Below are 19,860 nucleotides of genomic sequence, written 5' to 3' on the forward strand. Positions count from 1 at the left end.
CTCTTTTTGATAAAGATGGAGTGTTTAGTTATGCAGGTAGCAAAATGCCCATCTGCTTGTTAGGATTTCCAAACTGCCCAATAATACTTTGTCATTTCCCACCCATCAGTTCTTGGAAATGGTGCTCCTCCAAATGACAGTACAGCACAAAAAACGTGATTGAAGTCACTCGACTCACTGAACATATCCGAGTCTACCAGCAAGATGCATCTGAACAGTCCAAACACTAAACAACTGCCAACTGAGACACTGATTGGCACAGCTAGCAATGATTTCTGGCCAACCTGCTTTCTGACAGCCACAAACTAGCTTTCCTCTCTTGATTCTCTTTTGCCTTCCTTGTCGTCTTGCTTACTGAACTTTGGGTTGTACATAACAGCTGACAGGTGTTTTCCCAAGGGTGATAAAAATGCCCTGGCTCAGTCATTATCTGACAGTTTTCAGGCTGCCCCACACCAAGGGAGTGATAGATGGGCTAAAAGACAAGTAGGCAAACAGTTACGCTTGGCACAATTGCAGGCTTTTCTGGAGGGGAGGAAACAGTCAGTCTCACGATTGCACTCTGCCTAACACTACCCAACTATTTGCAAAGTGCATTCAGAGTGTTCAGACAAGGAATAGGGTTGACTGGCAAAAGCTGAGCAGAAAAGGCTAAATGTCAGGCTTTTTGTGGGAGCTCTGTAAGATCCTGGCAAATGAAGTCTAGAATGCAGAATGACAAGAGAGTGATGGAAGCAGGATGGCGGTAGTGCTGAAAAGGGTTATTTTTAAAAGCTTTTATACTAGTTTGAATCAGTTTAGACTTTAAAATCAGCCATTAATTGCTATTATTTATATTGTTGAATTTTATTAAAGGCATTAAGGACTTTTGCAATTTTTACAGAATAGGACCTGTACAGTTAGTTCTCTCTATGGATAATTTTCAGCCTTTTTAAATGGAGGGAAGGTGATTTCAACAGCAGTTCAGTGTTAGGAGAAATCTGAGTGCATGAGTGGGCCACATTTTATAGTAACATGCAGGAAAATGCACAGGAGATGTGATATATTCACAAGTCTTAAAGCACGATCTCCCACAGCATACTTATATATATCCAAATTGGTGACATCTGCATAAACGAGGTATAAAGTGGGTGGAAAATTGCCTAAACTGCTAGGCTCAAAGGCTGGTGAACAGTTGTACAAAGTTCAACTGGTGCTTGGTTACTATTGATGTATCTCAGGAATCCATAGGGCTCATGCTCTTAGTTTTGACACAGATGGAGTGGAGCGTCCTCTCAGGAGCCTGCAGGTGGCACAAAACTGCTGATCTGGGATGGCTGACTCACTGCAGGCGGGGGCTGATATTCTGATGGGCATGGACACCATGGAGCAATGTCCTGGCAGAAGCTTCATGACTGAACAAGGCACCAAACAGTGTAAATGTTTTTATGTTACATTACAACAGAAATTGTTAGGCTGGTTTTCAGAAGCCTTAAGCAGACTTGTCAGTGCCCATACCAACAACTCCAGTGATAGGAACACAAGCACCATTTCTTTCTTATTTTGTTTTCAGGGTGTAATTTTTATCTACATCCTTATAGATTTTGCTGCAGTATTATCTTCAAATATTTTGACGTTACTTATAGACCTTTAAGTTGAAAGACCATCAAAAAGCATCAGAAAAAGAGAAGAAGTAAAAAATAAAATAAGAAATTAACACTTGTAGGACTAATAATTTAGAGATTTTCTCCCTAAAAGAATAAACCTTACTCATTATTATAATCCCATGAACTTCAGTGACTTTCACTAGGAGTGGAAGATGGTAGTATTAGGATGAATAGATGAAAAGATGGTATAATCCTATAATTTGAAATAAGACACAACCTGAAGAATTTCAAATTGGTACTCTGCTTTCTAGGATGCAGAACAGAAATACTTCACACCTAACACAGTGTGAATACCCAACAATTACCTAATTTTTGAACTTTGAGACAAGAGAGAGGAATTCCACTGTTTATCATTCTTGCCCAAAAAACTTTGCAGTTAGAATTTTAAATTTCTGAGAAGGCACAGCCTTACCTATTAATTAGATTTTGTAAGATGTGTTTTTCTGAAAAAAAAATAGGTATGTTTTTATCTCTTTCATTATTTAATTATGGATTAACTAAATCTCTTTAAAATCACACAGAGTTTAAATTCTGTATACAGATAGTGAAGGTTCGTTATAATGCTAAATACTATAATGGCTGTGCCCAACTAAAATATAAGTGATTTGAATTACTCAATTATTGGCTTATCCCTAGTTTTAAGATTACAGATAGCCTAATCCAATCTGAACAAGGTACCTTGCAGGCCAGTTTTCATGTTGTTATACTGGTTTCTCATCATTAATGCAGGGTGACAGATTAATAGAGATATAGAGTCAAATCTAATAGAATAATATATGCTTAAAAACACAGCTAAGAATTTAAAATATATGTTCAATGAGCCCCAAACACCACCATGTTGAATGTGCTTCCTGAAGATCTCTCCCTATATCCATGTGGATATTTTGACTAATAATAGATCACATCAGGTCACTTGGGGCTGAAAGTGAATTTATCCACTTTAGGAAGGAGAGGATGAGTGGGAGTTTTTTAAAAAGTAAGCATGGCATATCTTAAGTTCTGAATTTTATTTTAACCTAAAGTTATGTACATTTCTGAGTTGGCTCGAGTTCTCTTTAGCATCTGGTGTTTTACAATATAAACCAATGGATAAACGAAGAAAGTCACAGCATTCTAGACTACCTATATAAAAATTGTTCAGAAGATTTTGGGAGAATTTAAGACTCGGCTGTTATTAGTTCCAACTAGAAATAATACTGAATTAAGACTCTGGGTATTCTGAAGCTCAAGCAGAGGAAAAATCTTGTGTTGATAGTTCCTAAATAAAGGAATTCTGAAGGAAATTCAAATGGTACATGTGATAAAACAATAGTTGAATTTAAAAGCTAATCTCAGCCTAAAGTGGGCAATGGGCAATATAGGTTAATGAATGATTTCAAACGATGGTCAAAAGTAAATGCATTTATTGTAATTGCCACTTAGGGCAGCTAAGAAAGACACATTTATCAAGATAATATTAGTAAATAAAATGGTCTTTGAGCCATAACATCTAAATATTTTTCAATTTCATGACCTAAAGTTCACAGAATAAAATTATCTTAATAAGAATCTGATACACAGATATCTGTTTTATCTGAACACAGATAAAACACATAAAACACATAATGCATTTTTACACACATAAAACACAGAATGTTTTACCTTCTCTTTTTAATTAAAAAAAAAAGTAGTTATTTAATTTATGATCAAGAAGATGAAACGTGGAAATTACACAGGAAGGTGACAGGGTTCTGTAAGGTTCATGACCTAGGAGGGCAAATTCGTCCTTCTCTTATCAAGCTTTAAATGTTTATGGTATTACAAACAATCTGTTAGTATGTAACTAATTAATGATTATTAATTTGGGCTATAAAGAAGGTAATCTGTACATTTATCTTTGCAATCAATACTTTAAGTCATGATGTGGTTTGAGTTCAATTTTTTTCATCAATATTTGTATTAAAAGTTTTTAGACATCTTCTATATGAGAGTCTTTGATCTTTGTAAGACTTCCAAATAGGTTATGGCATTTGCAGAACTTTAGATAGTGTTGTCCTCCCACCGGTCTTGTATCCCTCTTTCAACTCCTGGCTTTGTTCTCTGTACCCTGGTGCTACCGCTGTCTTCTCTCCCCTGTGTACAGAAACCAAAGGAAAGAGCTTCAGGTCTGTGAGTTTAGAGTCCAGCCTTTCCTCACCATCTCTGGTATTCTTTTCTCTTCATGGAAGGTTTTGTAGTCTCATCTTATCTCAGTAATTCATACCTGACATTGTGCTGCCATCCTCATAACTACTTTAATCAGTTTGGAGCTGTCATTTGCAAAACAGTAATGCCAATTAATGCTCAGTATTCTAAAATTTTTATTCTAGGAAAGCGCTATTTCATATATATATGTTATAAACATATTTTTTGCAGAAAGGAAGAAATTCTGGTTTTTCAGTGCACGGAAAGCTGTTGCAATGCGAGTAAATGCTGTTCATTATTTTATATCATAAAAGTGAAACAACCTAAGTAGGAAAACAACATTCTGAAATCAGTTTCATCTGTAGTGAGGTCTATATAAGAAAATGGGTTTTATGTGCTGATTTGCCTTATGATGCAGAGTATTTTACAAAAAAAAAAAAATAAAGCTGCATCTCTGTTTTATACTGAAAAAAGGGAGAAAGCACACGGTCATTTCCCTGTTACCCTTACTCAGTCTGCTTAGTAGGTCACAGTCTAATCAGCATTATTTCAATGTACCATCCCTTTGGCAACAGTCACTGAATTATAAAATAGAAAAAATAAATAAATAAAGAACGGTTTCACCTTTTAAGTCTTGATCAAAGGATGAAGGCATTATACTGTACCTTCTAAATTATAAGGGTGCAGTTGCATGTTTATTCATAAATCTTCCAATTAAAATAAAAAAAAAAACACTAGAGGGTTGGCGTTTTCTTGGTTTGTGTTTCATTTGGGTTTTCTTTTTTTTCCCATTTCTTATTTCATCATTTGATGAGTTGGTTCGTTTTGGGGGTTTTTTTGTTGTTTGGTTCATTTTGGGTTGTTTTTGGTTTGTTGTTTTTTTTTTTTTTTCCTTAAAAAGCATATATGTCATTTGATTTTGTAAAAAAAAAGGAGAATAAAAATAAAATATCTGATGACCTGCTAAAACTATAGGTCTCATAGGTATTGTTAAGTAAAATAGATAGTGCTAAGTGCACTTCTAAGTAGGGCTAAGCAAAACAAAAGATTGCAAAACTTTACAAATTTATCACCACTCACACAAGGTCAGTGAGAGGAACAGGAAATATACAAAGATGTCACATTGCTGTTCTTGGTTTTAGAATGACATATCTAGTACAGAATCAGTGTAGAAGAATGAGGACTTGGATGATGTCATTCTCAGGCTGTAAGAAGTGCAGTGTACAACTTACATGCTAAATTTGAAAGTGAAAGGGAAGTGTAGAAAAGCAACACAGACAAATCAGAATTGCTGAATATCTTGCAGAAAAGTAAATTATTAGTTAAAGTGTTCAACCCTAAGTTATTTTGCCCGTTCATTAGCCGTTTTTGTTCTTTCCTATATTTTTTTCCTTTGTGAAGGCCAGGTTACCTTTTACTTTGTGAAGGCCAGGTTACTTTTAAGAAAAAGACATAGTATTGACAATATTACACATTGTCCACCTGGAGGTAAAACCACACATAAGCAAGGGACCCTGCAAACCATGAAAGACTGACAGCCCTGCAGTGTCACTGTCTTTATGGTGAATGCAGACAATTTACTTGGAAAAATATGAGAATACTAGATTCTTGCATTTCTGTTTTCTTCACTCTTCACTTTTTTCATCCTCTTCAGAAAGCAGCAGATAAAGACAGTGTTGTTGAGAGGTAAGTGATATGGAATCAGGATAAGTGTGGGAAGTCACAGGCTCAGGTGTGCAGTCCCTCCACAAAACTCTGAGGATGAAGGACAGCTGGTAAAGTTACAGATGTGATAACCATCCACCACAAGCTTCACAAAGTATCCAGTGCCAGTGAATAATCCTCTTATAGCAAAGCTAGCCAATTATTGCACACGTGCAAGGACTAAGGTTTTCTCGGTGGACAGAGGTGACAAGAGCCATCTCAACCCAACCTCTGGTGACAGACAGATCCCTGCTTAGTCCTCCCTTAAGAGAAGGCTCCAGCCAGACATATCTGGAGGAATCTGGGCAAAATCTTTTCAAAGCTTTGGTTGAATCTAGCTCTACTGCCACTGAATAGGAAAACAAGATGCCTGAGTCACTGCCTTGAGGGGTGAAATGGTTTTAAGCATTCTATCTTCCTGTCTACCCTGTGTGTGCTCTGACAGGAACAACAGGGTATGTGAGGCAGATTCTTCTTTAAGAGCATAACTGACAGCTTTGAAAGTCACAGTCATACTGAGTAGAAGGAATTTCAAGGTGTTCTTGTACATCATATACATTTGGGGATCTGTTTGTGTCAAAATATCATTTCAAGTAGATCTTGCTGCAGTGAGAGAACAGGCCTTTGAGAGTGCTCTGTCACATGGGAGTCCCACCAGTCCCCCATTCTCTTGTAACTGGAAGTCTCTATCCATCAAAAGAAATGGATGTTCAAATGTCACAGTGAAGTTTGCAGTATCATTCAAAGGCAAAATGTCCATGTCTATAAAAAGCAGGTTTCATCATCTAGTAAGAGAGACTAATTCCCTCTTTGACAGAAAGCTAGAAGTCATGAAGAACTCCTTGTAGAAAAAGGAGAGTCTAAAATATTTAAAAATAGATAAAGATTCTTGAAATTTCATAGGAAGTTCTATAGTAAAGCTCAGTAAAATTTATAAAACTCTTGTTATTTCCATAAAAGAAAACCACTTTGAATGTGTGCTTTGAGGGCTGCTGAGTTTGAATAAAAAAAAAAATAGGAGATGAAAGAGGGGAAGGGAATAATTCATTAGCAGCCATGATTACATTTAGTCTGTGGTGCTAATTTGTTTCTTAATTTTGTCTTGAAATTACTTGAATGAACCATGCAAGGTTTTTGGGACAAAACTAGGATGAATATCCAGAATCCTTGTTCCAAAGATGAAGGACTGCTGGGGTATGGCACATGTTTTTGACTATCACAAGAGGCATTTCCTCATGACTAGATCATTTGTCTTTGTGGCTCCTCTCCTGGACCTCAGAGATGTGACAAATGTGAAAGAGACCTCTCCAGCATTTCTACCTTTCTGTTTTCTTACCAGTTCCCAATCCAAATGAAAAGTGCAAGTTTCTTAAGGGCTGGGGTCCATAAAGCAATCTTCCTCTTCCTTCCCCTTTTCAGAGTGAAGCTTTATCTAGAGCCCTTCCCTGTGCTGGGGGCAGTGGCTGCCTCCCACTAGCAACAGACTTCACTTCACTGCCTCTATTCAGTCCTTGCATCTGTTCCTCACATTGCTATAGGAGATAAAAATCAGCAGCAAAAGCAAGGTGAGAAGGAAATATAACATCTCCCCTATCTGGTAGCAGGATTATTCAAGTCTTTAGTAAATGTAAGTTTGTAAGATCTTAATAACATGGAATGTTTAATGAACCTACTCATGGTAATGATGGTGTTTTTGCATCTGTGCTGGAGACACATTTATAGAACATCTACTAAAGTGTACTACAAAAATTCCAGTAGGAAAAAAAAAAAAAAAACTCAAAAAGATTTATGCTGGATTGTTATTGGAATCACGTCTGTTTTGATAAGAGAGGGTCCAGTGGCCCTACTGTGATAATGTTACACGGCGTGCTCATAATGTGAGTGCTAAAGAGATTAAAACAACCATGCATGCACACTGCATTTTGTAAAATATTAAAAAGTCACATATTTGCATATTATACAGCTGGTTGCAAAGCCATCAATCATCACATTATCTGTACATTGAGGATGATAAATGGCTTTCATTCTAATGAGAGAATCTAATCACATGGAGAAATGAAGAGGGCACACAGCATAAACGCTTTGGATCCAAAAGCTATAGATTATTATTAATATTATACATTTGTATCTGATTTGAAAACTTCTGCACTTTATTTGTACACATCCCTTTCTACAGTCATGATTTTGAGAGAAGGTTAGAATTTTTTTTTTTTTTTATTCTTAATAAAATGACAACGAAAGCAGAAAAAGGTAAAAAATATTAAGCAGCTTGGAATCAGGTTATGTGAATTTCTCTAAATTACCTAGGACAGACCATTTATTTTCCATCCCTGATAATGTGGCAGGAAAAAAGGAGACAAGGTTAAGAACAGGAAAGTAGAAGCCTCCCACTTAGGTATTTTTGTAAACTATCTAACACAGCTCAGTAGCAAGTGACTCTGCACTATATTACTTGCCTGCTGGATGAGAAAGTGAGGTACTTCTAAAAATGTTATAAATTATAAACTCTTTCATATAGCAGTAATTATAACTAGATAACTATAGTCATTAAAAGTAATGCCAATTGCTTCGTTCAGAATTCTCTTATGGTCCAGTTGGAGGGAGGTAAGATCACCCAGTACAAGGTGAAAAATAAAAGGAACAATTTTCTAATGGGATGCAATGGGCAGAGACAGTTGTGTGAGAATGGAGAGGAAGACGGCAGAGTGACAGAGATGTGTGGACACTGAGCAGCTGCACAAGTGAGTAATCAAGAAAAAAAAAAAAAAAGGGTATTTAACAAAATATTTGTATTTCTATATCTAACTTTCAGAATTAATTTGTGACTTTATGTGCCTGGCTCTCAGCGGCCACAGGATGGAGGTTGGCCGGCTCGCTGTCCCGCTTGTGGCCGCAGGGCAGATGCGTGTGGCTGCCCCTGAGTCTCTGCCGAGACTGTCGCGGGTGGCGGTGATTGCTGCGGCATGGGTAGCACAGCAGAGGCACAGGGCATGAGGAAACCGAGGCAGAGGAATAAGGGAAGGACACTTGTCTGAGTGTTCAAACATTTAATGTCGAAGTCGGGGCAGAGCAAGTGAACCGAATCTGAACCTGAAGGGGCTGCTTTTATAGGGATGGGGGGAGCACGAGGAGGACACAACCTTTGACCAACCACAACCAGGAGGGCATTAGGGGAGGGGTGCAGGGTAAGGGCTCCCCAGTAGAAGCCAACATGGGGAGGGAGCAAACCTTACAATCCAATTCTGCTTCGAGGAAGGGATGAAAGACAGGGAACACTCCAGAACCAAAAGAGTGTGCTCTCTTTGACAGACAGGGGTGAGACAAGGGAACAAGGGAGGTATACAGGTGGACTGACATGTGGATTGACATACATTTTGGCAGGGAAAACTGTGGTAAACAACTCAGGTCTGAACCATTAGGGAAGCCAAATGGGGTACATAGACTGAACCATTACAAACTTATAACAAGGAATATTAAAACCTACTACAGAAGAACCAACTGTAAAATAACAGACTACCACAACTTTACATTGTTTCCTCAATCTATTTAAGGCTGTGCTAATTTTTAAATTTAAAAAAATGAAAGTAAACAGCTGTCATTCAATTTGTGTCATCTGTGTCTTAGATCCTGACCCACAAAAAAAAAAAGAAATAACTTTCAGGAGAGAGGAAATTAAAAGATACATCAAGTAAGCAGATGTTATCTGACCACTAATACAGATTTGCCTTTAAATTTGGGGGAAATATTTTTTAGCTATTTTTTTTTTCATGTATGCATGTTTCAAAAGATATTTAGATTGTAATTAAAAACCCAGAATTTGAATATGCCCTAATTTCTGTCACAACTTCCTCAAAAATTATATATATTAAGTATAGAACTGGATCCTCACATAGCAAAATGTCTCCTTACAGAAGATATCTTTATTCAACCATGTGTCTTTGTAATGTATTTCTTGCCTCTTCAGTTATAATACTGCAGCTGTGAAACACTCATTAATATACTGATGCTTTGCTGATGTTTTACTTTGGAAATATAAGATGTTGCAGTGTATTTACAATATTTCTCTTTCAACCACAAAGGTCAGCAATATTCAGTTCAGAGTTTTTACAAAAGCACTCACTTCTGGTTTTTGTAGTCCCAAATGCAGTTTTACCTGACACACTTTAAAGGTTTTTGTGGTTCAGAGTCTTTATTAAAGTATATTGTTATTTTTCAAGTATTACATGACACTTGAAAGACATATAGAAGATTATAACTAGTGAATGCCTACACCATAGAATCTATTCTAAGACAGGATGCATTTTCTGATATGGAAGTTTGTGAAAGGATGAACAAGGAGAGAAGAGCTGCTATCCCATGAAATAAGAAATATGCATTCGTTTGCTTTTCCATTCAAGAAACAAATCTGCTTTTGCAATGATTTTTCCTAATTAAACAAAAGATCATAAAATAAATAATTTGCATAGCTTCCTATTGTTAAAAAGTGAATTTGTACAACTACTCTTCGGATTTAAAAGGAGAACACTTTCTTTGGCTGACTTGAACTTAGTGAGGAGGCCAGGAAGACAATAATTCATGTATAATACATCCTGTCTGCAAAAATGAAAATAAAAGAAATTTACCCTGGCCTTAAAATACCCTTTTGTTTGCAGAGGATCTGCATAGGATTTCCTACATGGCTTCTCATAGAAAGAGTATGAAATTTAAACTGAAATGAAAAAAACCTAAACAATAAAAGTGCCAACAAATGAAATTCTATAAATCTGTTACTTTCAACTCAAACAGAAGCTTCAGTCCTGAGGTTTCTTGATCTAGGATATAACCCATGTTTTTTTGACCCCCTGGTCAGTTATGCAGATGTTCAGTACTTGGATTAATTTACAAAAGGGCTTAGGTGATGCTACCATACAGCGTAGGAAGGGACCTTTTCATGGGACAGATCTCTCCAAGTGCATACAGAAGTCTTTCTATGTATGAAACACGAATCTTTAAATTACAGCAAACCTGGAGCATTAGAAGAGTTTTGATATAAACAACTGGGAATTTAGAACATGATCTGAAACCTTTTCAGTTAAGTTGTGACTTTCTAATACTGCTTGCACAAAATGTGTGTTATTTAAGCCTATAATGATCTCTGCTGAATTGGTCAGTACATCTCAAAAAGATGTTTTGTACAAAGGGACAAAAAAAAAAAAAAAAGAATAAAACAAGACAATAAAGCATTTCGTTTCAGCAGTTTGACCTTGGCTGAATAACAATTGTTGGTTATAAAATAGGAATGTTTTTTTCTTTTTAAAGAGTAACAAAGAGCTCAGCTATAGCAGTGTACTATTACAATGTAATGAATACTTAAACCTGTTTGCATTGTAATTATGAAAAAATGTGCAACATTAGCTAACATTTATTTCTCTGATGCAGTCTTCTAATCTGGAACTGTATTACTTTTAGTATACATCTATCCAAGGTTAACCAAAATACGTGCATCATATAATACTCTATTATATACTTCATAAATACAGCTATACATAAATTGCATACTGTGCACATGGATTTGAATGCAGTCAACAGATTGATATATTTTAGCCATACCATAACCAAATTGCTGTGGGTTTGCATTAATCTATATATGAAACCTTGGCTTTTCAGAGCACTAATTTTTATTTAATATTGAATTACTTAGTGTCTTCAAGATATATATTTTTTATGCCTGTTTGCTGTATGGCTATGTACATTAGCAGCAGAAATCAATTGGCAAAATGGAACAGAGTTTGAAAGTGAAGACAATAAAATTACTGTGACAAAACCCCAAAACCACACATCTCCAGGCCTGTCACAAGTACCAATTTAATCAAGAGAATGTGACGTTTATAGGGCTTCACTGCAGCTAACACTGCAGCATTAAGAATTTTGTCTTTTAGTTACTCCTACAACCATTTTTATGTAAGTTTCCAGTCTATTTGACTCCAGATCCAAAACTACAGACTCTAACCAATGTGTTTCATTCACACAGAAGTAAATCATTAAAAGTAGCTTTCCAAATAGGATTAAGTGTCTTTGTTTGGAACATGACCTTACATGCAGGTGTTTTTATTAACCCGAATGTTTTTAAGTAGATGACACAGCTGAAATAGTAAGCAATAATCATTATGTATCTGGCTCCTGTATGTCAACATTCATTACAGTAAGAGAGAGACTGAAAATTTTATCAGTCTCCCTGTGTTTGAAAACAACTTAATTATTTCAGAGGAAAAAAAAAAAAAAAAAAAAGCCTGTTCATGAAGAACAATAATAATGTTCACTTAGAACTCCACAATGAGTTGAAGGATACTGTAATAACATAACCATTGCATTTACTTGCAGGGTCAAAACCGGTCAAATTCAGTTCTTGTGTGCTCAAGGCAATAACATCCTGATGATAAGACTGTGTTAACGAGTATGTGAAAGAGATCTCATGACCTTTCATTATTTTTTTCTCAAGCTCTTGTACATTTCAGCATAGCAAGGATGCCATTATTTCCTCACTGATTTGGCTATGAGATTGTAGTTCTTAGTAGAAAAGGTAATTTCTTTTAAAATGAGTGTTTTATTTTAATCTATACTTTCCTGCTTTACAGAAGTCAACCTTTTCTAGTAAGCAGTTAGTCCAATAATTGCAGCTGAATCTGTAACAACTGTCAGTTCCTGTCACTTCAAAGTTTGGGCTTATTGAAAATAATTAAATTTTAGCATTTACATTTAAGAGCTCATCAATGTACTGTTAAAGCACCTTCCAGTACAGCAGAAAGTACTTTGGCTAACTTGTGTCCCTTTTTCCAATCTTGCCTTAGAAGAAAACTGAATATGCAAGCATGGTACCATGCTTTGAGAGCTGGTAGTTTCTTTATAAACATACTGCCATATTTTGCTATTACTGAAAATAAAACATTTTTGTACTTGGAATAGAAATCCTTGAAATTTCTGATTATCCCGAGTCCTTATGGGCATTTTCTCTGGAGAAAGAGAAACCTGTCTTTTACACAAATCAGTCTTCCATTTATAACGAGCTTCAGTATCCAAAGCTGAAAATTGGTCTAAAACTCCAAGTCCCCATGCTGGTGTTATAGACAATCATTCAGCTGCTCCTGTTCCAAGCTATTCAGTATGAATGTAACAATGATTTTCCTTGTCCCCAAATGGAGGAGCCTTTCAAGATGACCCCTTTGCTTAACAGTGCTTCTCAATAAACTGCATCACATCACTTTAAATCCAAGGATTATCAGACTAGGTATATTTATTAAATGTGAAAGAGGATTCAAAGATGAAATGTTGTATAAATAACTTGGCTAAGAAATGATACATTGCCCAATTACAGCAATATCACATATTCTTATTTGGTGCCTTGCTTTACAAAATTCACAATACAGTCTGATTCTACCTGTCCAGTCTCTAGCAGGTGAGAGATTTCTGGGATGGAGGCAGGCTTAATGGAGCACTTTTAATTTTTCTACTAATTGCTGAAGTTTTTAGTACCTTTCCCAAGAAAAAGGCAGAAGCAGACCACAACACGAATGTGTTACAGACGGGTTGGTCCCAGAGGGAATTCCAGACCACAGGAAAAGGAGGAAAAGTGTTCCAGTTTAGGTGCATTCCCCTAACGATTCTATTTGTGAATTTGGCCCTGGAAAGACCCTCAGAAGGTCCATTTCCCTGCTTTGAGTCTGGCTCAGTGCTTTTGGTTCATTCTTGGCAGATATCTGGTTCAGGTCACAAACTTCCCATAAAAGGAATTCCATGATCTTCCTAGGAAATGCATTTAACAAAAAACAAGCCTAAAAATGTAATGCAAGAGTCTCTTTATTCTCATTAAAATTATTACCTTTTTTTATATTCTATCCAGACTTAAATAACAATGATAATTTTATTTTTTAATATTTGGAGGTTTTAATGTCCTTTCCTTTCTCTCTTTTCTAGACATAAGATATTTCAGTATTTATCAGTATACCAAGTTTTTTAAACTTTAGATCATTTTTATGTCCTTCTCCATGTTGTTTTCTTATGACACTGCAAAACACAATGCTATCCTAATGGATGCCAGACTACTGACTAACTACAAATTAATAATGTTCTGACTTGCTAAAAACTTTTGTCATCATATATGAAATTTAAAGATACAACATTGAATGTACTTGGAAAATTTTTTAAAATGTGTTTCTTAACACAAGATAATGGACCCTCCTTTCTAGACTGTGCTTTTGCCAAGACAGTTTGGACCAGATAATCCTTGAGGTCCCTTTCACCTTGGTATTCTATGATTCTGTGAACCCCTCAAAATAAATATTATTGTCTAGAATTTACCTTCTTATGTGCGGATCCCACATGATCAGTGCTATCAGTACAATATGAGTAGTTTACAACAGAAAATATCTGTTCCATACAGAAGCCAGTCTTTCCCAATTAAATCCTTAAGAGATAATTATCAGAGAGCTATATTGTACATTTATTGTACACGTTACAAGTCAGCCATCTATATGGAATAATATATTGCAAATTAGTTTAACTCTGACAAGTACTACAATAACAAGGAAAAAAACAATTCTCAGTGATCTAAAACACCTATGGATTAATACTTGGAAATACTGGATACGCCCAAATATCTGGAATATCTTGGGATTCACCAGAAGCAGACTTTATCTTTAGCAAGCTCAGGCACATTGTTGCTTCTTGTACTTTTCCTGTGACAATAATAGCTTCAAGATGACCTTTGCTGACTTTATTAGAGAAGCATTTACACATAACCTAAACCAGAAGGGCAGAAATAAAAAACAGGCTGTTAAATGTGCAATAACGTATTTCAGCTAAGTCTGACAAAACCTATTGCTAGGTTGCCTCAGCCTGACCTCCTTTCTCATGAAGGTGTTTTTGGTGATTCATAAAGAGCTTTCACATTTAGGGCATTTCAAAGCCACAGCTCAGCAGGAGTCCAGTTAAGTGCTCTTCAAACAGCTTTGTGAGGCACATGGATACAACTGGAGAAATTGTAGACTACTTCAGAAGAGCTATCAAACTAGGCTACCATTTCACCAATGATCTTTCCCACCAGAAAAACTTTCTGGAGTTTCCCAGTTGTTCATACCCTTTGTATCAGATAATTTGTTTTGCTCAGTATCGTGTTCATATGTACACTTGTGTTTCCAAGGAGGTACTTTTTCTTCATATGAATATTCTGAGAGTTCCTGTATAGCAGCTATATGCAAAGCTTCCCATGCAGTGGGAAGCTCACTCCATAACCCTACTAAATACAGGCTCAAATATTTTTAATGGATGTATAATAATTCCAGATGGAATTTTTGTTCCTGTGAAAATATTGCAGTTCTGTCACTACGGTGTACTCCTGGGGAGAACTGAGGTGCAAAGTGGGACAGCTCACAGGCAGCTTGTGTAGTTCTATCATATAATGCGAAAAAATTGCCTCCAAATGTATGGTTTCACCATCATTAATCAATGTAAATTATCACAAATTTTTACAGGAAAATTTTTTCATATTATGGGTCATAGCCATACCAACATCTCTCCAAACTTGTAAGAACTTCCTGGTAATGTCAAGTTCTGGAAGGAAACAAACTGATAAGCCTAGGACCTACTTATGATCGTACTAGAAAACTGGAGAATAATTGGCTAAGACTTACTGATAACATGGTTTCAATGTGTTTGTGTGTGAGTCCACTTACTACAGTTGTCTCACAGTATTAAACATCCAAATATTTTTTTGTCCAAAGATGTCCAAAATATGTATGTATACTGCCCAGACTCTATTTATTTTCCATCCAGTTGCGAACAGTCATCCTTCCCTATCATTTCTACTCTCTGAAAGAAAAGGCAGGTAGAGCAGCATTGATTCCTACTACAGCTGCTGGCTATTCTTTCTCTCCCTCAATGACAAAACCTTTATAAGTTTCTCTCTTCACATTAAAAGAAATTTTGGCTTGAAAGATAGCCTCCTTCATGATGCAAGGCAGACCTCCCCATGCCAGAGCTGCCTAGGTAAAGGTTTCAGAATGGAAAAATTTTGGAGCTGCCTAGGTATAGATTTAACACCAGGAAAGCAAGAAAGCAATTAAGCATTTGAGCACCGAAGTGGATACCTACCTATTGCAATTATGAGAGCCTATTATTTCCTATTTTCCTAAAAGTTCTACTGAGACAAGTACATTGTTCTCAGTGGGAGAAAATTACACTCTGAATTAATTACTCACTAATTAGAGGAAGCTTTCTTGCCCCACACATTCTCCTGCTGAATTGTTTAGCATAAAACACTTCCTATCTTACCACATTTGAATGGGTACTCTTTGCATCAGGAACTGATAGCTTTTCCCTACCTTTCCTTTTTTTTTTTTTTCCTAGACAAACCACTTATATGACCTTGCAGTACTCTGGCACTCAAAAATTCTGCAAACTTTAATGCATTTAGTTTCTTATTTGGGGAAACAGGAATGCAGCTACCTTCAAAAATGGATGCATGAGACATAGCATAGGAGCCAAAGGGGTACAAGGAAAGTTTGTAATGCCTGCATTTCAGCTCCCATGGGGTTCCATAGTGCTGACTTGGTCACCTAACATTCCTCTACAACTTAAAGTGCATTGCAGAGGGATTTATAGCAGCTGGCATCCTGTGCTGGGAAATATCTAAGTTAACCCACTGTTAATACCAAGAAGAAGTACAGGTTTTAAATATGCCCTTCACAGAAGATTTGGTACTTTGTTCGGAGTTACCAAAGGCATTTCCTCCAGGAGGAACTCTGTCCTTCTGCACCCTGGTTGTTTCTCTTTCAAACAAAGGTCAGGGTCCTTCTTGGAGCATTTTTAGAGGAAGGAATGTCCTTTCTTCACACCTTATCTACCAGATCAAGGTTGCAATATCCATGCTATGTAGGGATAATAATAATTTCCCGTGCCACCCTGGGCTTTGTTATTTTCATGAGAACAGAGAACACATTATTTGCCTGTGCAGGATTGAATCAAGTTTAAAATCATGAAAGCCTCTACAGAAACCTTTCCAGATTTATAAAGGTATAATAGAATTAACAGTGTGTTTTGTAGTTAACAGAAAATTATTTTATGTAAAACCTGGAATGCTGCTATATTGCCCTGATTTTCAAGAGTTTTCTAAAGCCTTCTGAGTTTACATTCTTGTAGAGAACTTTCCCACGCAACTTTCTGTAAACAACCTATTGTTTTGCATTCTTTCATAGAGGCGGAGAAATTTGATGTACAGGTAGTTTGTCCAGTGTCATTGGAGAGGTGGCACGTTCACCCTCCAATCCACTGGCACCTTTTGAGAACTATAAAAGATTGGAGTCAGAGAAAATAAATTAGTCTCTTCATCGTGACCAAAGCTGTGGTGCGTTGTTTTTCCTTGTGTCATCTGGTGACACTGCTATTACATGGAGTATTATTTACACTCATTGCTGATAATAATGTCTCATGTATGTCCCACTCATGGCCACCAAGTCTGTATTTGGTAGTCTCTCAGGGAGTAGGCAGAAAAGCAAAGAGTCCTCCAGTCTCAAAGGAATAAATATCACTAATACAGCTCTGGGAATCAGAAGGTGCTGCTTTGATCTGAAAACAACACACAGTATTGTGTTCTGTTTCAGAGTCTTCAGGATTTCCACTGAAGGTCAAACCTTCCTTATTATCATTTTAAGTTTACCTTGCCTATAACCATGGGGCTCCTGAAGCTGAGGTTTAAAAAATAACTGATTAAATACATAAATAATCTTGCCCTATGAAATTGAAGCAACTAGTGTTAAGACTTTGTTAACAAAATAAGGAGATCTTGAGGTGATATCCTTCTGGTAAGAGCTAATAGCAAAGTTTGAGAGAAGTACTGAGTGTTTCAGTCTCCTGACAGAAACCATATAAGTTTCTCACTGCTATGATAATTTTATTAATACCTCCTTTAATAATTTTAAAGTTTGTAAAACAGAATTATTTTATATCAATTTGTCACCACAGTAATGGAGCGTAGAACTCCCTTGCTTACTTTCTGTACATTCGCATACACTATGTCAGAGGCTAAGTATCACTCAGAACATATGACCTTAAAATCATTCACAACACTTGGTCTGTAATACTTCAGAGCGATGCATATTTTCCTTATTGCAGCTGTGGGAAATTTGTCACAGTCCTATAGCAGACTCTGCTCCTTGAATAAGAAAAAAAATCTGTCATTTCCTTCAAATCTTCAAAAATAGGCTGCTTATAATTATGCCACACCACTGAACTGTCTGTCTTTGCCCACAGAAAGCAAGTCTTTTCTTTCTGTGTGGAAAATGTTTTCTGTGCGTGAATTGTCTCCACAATGAAGCTACAATTTAAGAAGATGGAACATGCAGTACCAAGAAAAAAAAAGCAGCTATGTTTACTGAGAGCATGACAGCTTTCAAAGAGAAAAAAAAATGAATGCTGTTCTCTTCCTTTCTGACTTTCTTTTCTGTTGAGGGCAGCTTGAATTCGCCCTAGATTCTTGCAAATATTTTTCATCCCTATTAGTCACTATCTGCAAAGGTTCTCAGCAGTGCCTATCACTGTGGAGAATTTAATGACTCTCAAGCCATTCTTGGTTTGGAATTTAATTGTTACTTTGTAAATCTTTACCAATTTCTGTTGACAGTTCTAAGTGACATGAAGACCTGTGTGTTTTGCATGATGTTTTAGACAATAATTAGCTTAAATATTTCTAAAGCTATATGGCCTAATTAAGGACTCAAGATTACTTCTATTTTTAGGTATCTATCTGATTTTAAGCTTCCTCCCCACGGCACATGAAAGAGTCAATACAGTAATAGGTTACATTGCATTATCCAGGTGCAAGACTTCAGAGATCCCCAAATGTGACATTTTTTGAACCATGTAAAATTACATCATTGGGCTTCATTAGTTGTGGCTGTGTTCTGGGATTTCTCCAGGGTATCTGGAGTGTTTTAACTGTAGCTATCTGAAACACTTTCGTTCTTTTCTGTCTGAGTTGTTCCAGGTACTGACTGAGTGCATTACTAGTGTCCAATTCTGGTTTCTTTTTACTATACTTTAGAATTATTATCTGCCAACTCAATTTAAAAATAGATACGTATGTCATTTTAGTGTCATTATAATTTCTTCATCACTACTTTACAATTTATTTTAATCTTGTTTTTTTCATGATATGAACTATATATACATATTCTACATTTAAAATTTAAGAAAAGTTACAATCCCTTGCACAGACTAAATTATTAATGTATACAAAATAAAATGAGATAAACTAATAAAATAAGGAACACTAAGGTTTAAAGCAAATTGTCTTTGGTGTTTATGGATTTTTGTTGAGATTGAATTTAATATCATCCTAGATAAAATTGTACCTTGTGTATGAAATTATGTTCTTGATAAAATCCAATTAAATGCCCTGTGCTACTATAATTTTGGAAAATGTCTTGGTTTTCTTGAGGTCTTTGGTAAATAAGTAGGGTAGAAGAGTATGCTTTTTGCTTGATTTTCAAATGCTAATTTTGCAGTTAGGCATAATAATGATGAAAGAAAGATTGTCATGTTTTACTCCTCTGCTTTTAAACTTACTATTTGTGCTCGGAGTAGCTTTTTTCCTCACTAGTTTATTGATTTTTCAGCACAGCTGACTTATACTAAGCTTAGGTGACAGCTACCCCATATGCCATAGCATATCAGAGGTGCCTGTGCAGGATCGTGGCCGCTACTGGTGCAGGTGCAGAAGCAGTGGGGAAATAGAGCATGGGGATATTTTCTCTTGTCATGTTGGATATTTAAGTCATGGTGCAGAGGCTATCAAAGCCACAGTAGCTTAAATGGAAAAACAAATTTCTTTGGATAGACTGTTTAGAGCTCAAAGAAAACACAGTGTCTGAGTCACAACTCAAGGCAGCCTTTTTGTTGGAGGGAACTGCATGGTGACAGTTTAAAATGGCCACCTACAGAGAGATAATACTTAGTTCAATTTAATTGAATAGATCTATTTAAACACCTCTAGCAGACTTCCAGATATAGGGGAGTTTCATCACTAGACAACCAAAGTCAATTTTTGTGATTTTGAATGCATGATTCTGTTTGTATGCCATTTATGCGCATTTGTATGCCTCAGTAACCCCACACAGGCACACTCAGAAGGACCTTGCTCATCTGGAAAAGTCTGAAGCACAGAGCAGAAGACCACAAGGAAGACCATTTATTTTGTCTTGAATTGGCATGAATTGGCTAGACCTTGTGACTATTGTAAATAGCTGGTTTGATGTCATTGCCCATAGACCAAGGAATGTACTGATGCAGTTCTGCACATCCAAGATAATTCACACTT

General features: G+C 36.3%; 1 protein-coding gene across 4 annotated transcripts in view; it reads left to right on the forward strand.

Annotated features, from left to right (window-relative positions):
* The window catches only part of RALYL (RALY RNA binding protein like), a 376,618-nt gene that overhangs the window by 222,137 nt on the left and 134,621 nt on the right, over window positions 1-19,860 (forward strand). The window lies entirely within an intron of this gene.

The sequence above is a fragment of the Vidua macroura genome, chromosome 1 (genome assembly GCF_024509145.1).
Source record: "Vidua macroura isolate BioBank_ID:100142 chromosome 1, ASM2450914v1, whole genome shotgun sequence".
NCBI lineage: Eukaryota > Metazoa > Chordata > Aves > Passeriformes > Viduidae > Vidua > Vidua macroura.